Source organism: Crocuta crocuta, unplaced genomic scaffold (assembly GCF_008692635.1).
Source record: "Crocuta crocuta isolate KB4526 unplaced genomic scaffold, BGI_CrCroc_1.0 scaffold234, whole genome shotgun sequence".
NCBI lineage: Eukaryota > Metazoa > Chordata > Mammalia > Carnivora > Hyaenidae > Crocuta > Crocuta crocuta.
In genome coordinates this window covers 2,197,068-2,200,167 of record NW_027529647.1, presented here as the reverse complement: position 1 = coordinate 2,200,167, position 3,100 = coordinate 2,197,068, and the positions used below count along the sequence as shown (strand labels likewise).

Here is a 3,100-nt window from a genome sequence, read left to right as displayed (position 1 = left end):
GAGAAGACCCTGTCCCCTCCCAGACCAAATGCCGAAAGGCGAATGAATTTTTCTGTTTGTCGTTTTATGTTGGCATAATTTCACACCTACGGGAAAGTTGCAAGAGTGTAAAGCATTCCTGTATGTTCTTCACCCAGATTTCCCAAAAGTTAGGAATGAAGCCAGCCACAGCGGCAGTGTTAATAGCGAAATTTAGAAATTCAGTGTCCGCCAAGAAAATAACTAAATTGTGCAGCTAATCATATGTAAAATAAGCTTACAATATAGGGGACGTTTACAATACAGAGTTGGGTGAAAAGGCAGGGACGTGAAAATAATTGCTATGGAGTGTTGTCTCAGTGACGTAAAATTTAAAACAGATTCATTTTCAAAAGATTGTAAAGAAAGATGACAATTAGAAACTCAAGGGACCCAGAACAGCCAAACCCATCCTGAAAAAGAACAAAGTGGGAGAGCTCACTCCCTCTGGTTTCAAAACTTACTGGCAAAGGAGCAGTAATCAAGACAACATGGTACTGGTATAAGGAAAGCCACAAACCATAATAAAATTGGGACTCCAGAAATAAACCTTCATATTTATGGTCAACTCATTTTCATCCAGGGTGCCAAAATAACGCAATGGGGGGAACAATAGTCTTTTTCTCCATAAACGGTACTGGGGAGCGCCTGGGTGGCTCAGTGTGTTGAACGTCTGTGAGAGCCCTGTGAAATTGGTGAAGGCCCTCTGGAAAACAGTCTACCGGTTCCTCAAAGGGTTAAACATAGAGTTACCACCTGACCCAACAATGCCATTCCTAGATGCACACCCCAAAGAACTGAAAACATATGTGCACATAGAAGCGCGTACATAAACGCTCATAGCAGTATTCATCATAGGAGTCCAAAGCGGAAAGTACCCAAATGCCCATCAAGGGATTAATGGGTAAAAAAAAANGGGTTAAAGGGGAAAAAAAAAAAAAAAAAAAAAAAAAACAAAAAAAAAACCTACACACAGATTAGTGGATAATCAAACCGTAGTCTACATATATGATGCAATATTATGTGGCTGTTAAAAAAAATGAAATACTTCCACTTGCTGCACGTGAATGAACTTTGAATACACTATGCTAAGTCAAAAAAAGACAGACAAAAAGCATTACACATTGTATGATTCCATTTATATGAGTGTCCAAAATAGACAAAACTACAGACACCTAAGGTGTGGGGGTGAGGCAGGGAGCAGGGCAGAAAATGGGGGATTTCACAGCCATGGCTACATTTCTTTCCGGAGTAAAGAAAATGTTCTAAAGTTGATTGTGGTGATGTGTGCACATCTTTGTGAGTATACTAAAAACCACTGAATTGTACACTTTAAATGGGTGAATTATATGAGAATACATCTCAACAAAGTCGTTATCAAAAAAGAATAAGGGCGCCTGGGTGGCTCAGTTGGTTAAGCTTCCGACTTCAACTCAGGTCACGATCTCTCTCACGGTTTGTGGGTTCAAGCCCCGAGTGGGGCTCTGTGCTGACAACTCAGAGCCTGGAGCCTGTCTTCGGATTCTGTGTCTCCCTCTCTCTCTCTGACCCTCCCCTGCTCATGCTGTCTTTCTCTCTCAAAAATAAATGAAACATTTAAAAACATTTTAAAAAAAAGAAACAATAATAAACCTTTTATGTGTTAACATACTTTTATGAGAAATTACTGTATTTTTCAAAACAAAGAAATACAGTGAGAAGAGTGGAATTGTACATTTTTGCAAATCTTTTTTTTTAATGTTTTATTTATTTCTAGGAGAGAGAGAGACAGGGTGAGCGGGGGAGGGTCAGAGAGAGAGGGAGACACAGACTCTGAAACAGGCTCCAGGCCATTTTTGCAAATCTCTTTAATGTAAGCCGAAGGGAAGACTAGAGGTTCTCATATGTGCTTTGGCAATTAACCTGTTACATCAGTCGTGTCGCCTTCGCCTTTGCAATATTCCACAGGGACCTCCAGAACTACACTTTGAGAACCATTTCTTTTCTATAAAATTTGTATTCCCCCTTTTGTAATTAATAAATATCTCTGGGGTTATGTAAATACTATTTCCTGATTAAGTTTTCACCCTCCAGTTTTAGCGACCATTGAGGATTTCCGCCCAAATCGCCTATTAATTAGGATTGCCAAATGATTTTCTGCATCATCCCTTCTGCATTTTTTTACTTGGCCTCCTGCTGCAAGAAAGAGCTTTCCTTTCTCCCCATTTACTTATTTACATCAGCGTCGACTCATTTTATTTTATTAAAAATCGTAATCCGTTATTATCATTATTTATTGTGGGTTGGATCTCAAACTGCCCCAGCTTTGCGGTGGGGTCTTGGGAGGTTTCAGTGAGGTGTATAAGAAATGTCCTTCTGCGGACTAAAGAAAGGGACAAGTCTGATACAATATTTAAACAAATGTTCCCGCTTAGTGAGCACGGAGTCAAATCCTGGTGGAGGCCCCCCGGGGGTCTCAATGAAGCCCTCCAAACTCATTCACTTGTCCGAGACCCCCACCCAGAATCTCTAGTCCATGCAGCCGGTCCCACCGACGCTCCGCCCCCGGAGGCCGCCGCCCAATCCTAGGCTTGCCCCGCCCCTTTCGCAAACCCTCGCCCTGTATCCCCGCGCCGATTGGCCAGGCCTCCAGCTCCGCGCGGCTCACCGAAGAGCCGGAGAAGCGGAGTTCGCTCCCGGAATGGGCACCCCCGCCCCCTCCGGCTCCGGCCTTGCAGCGCATGCGCGCTGGGAGCCCGCTTGGGCGTTCCGAGAGGTCTGCTCTCCGGTGGGGTGGCGCGCGCTCCCGGCCAGCGGGGAGGCGCGCCGGCACGAGGCTCGCTCCCGAGAGGGCAGGTGGGGGCGGGGAGCGGGCGCTCGGGTTGTGGTGGCCGGAGGGGTCTGGGCCTCGAGGTCGACGCCTGTGGCTGCCGAGGCCAAAGAACCCACCGCGGCTTGGTCGCCGGAGAGGGAGGGCTCCGCTGCCGCCGCCGCCCGGCCGGTGCCCGGTGAGGACGGGTCCCAGCGGGCCGGGAGGGTCGCGGGTCCCACGGTGCGACCGCGCTCACAGCCAGGCCTCCCCCGGGTGTCCCCTGGGCTTCTG

General features: G+C 46.9%; 1 long non-coding RNA gene across 2 annotated transcripts in view; it reads left to right on the top strand.

Moving 5' to 3' along the window:
- Positions 1-2,861: 2,861 nt before the first annotated feature.
- The window catches only part of LOC144230335 (uncharacterized), a 10,838-nt gene continuing 10,599 nt past the window's right edge, over positions 2,862-3,100 (top strand). For both annotated transcript variants that reach the window (XR_013334749.1, XR_013334748.1), the window contains exon 1: positions 2,862-3,005. This is a non-coding gene — a long non-coding RNA (uncharacterized LOC144230335). The remainder of the gene's footprint in view (positions 3,006-3,100) is intronic.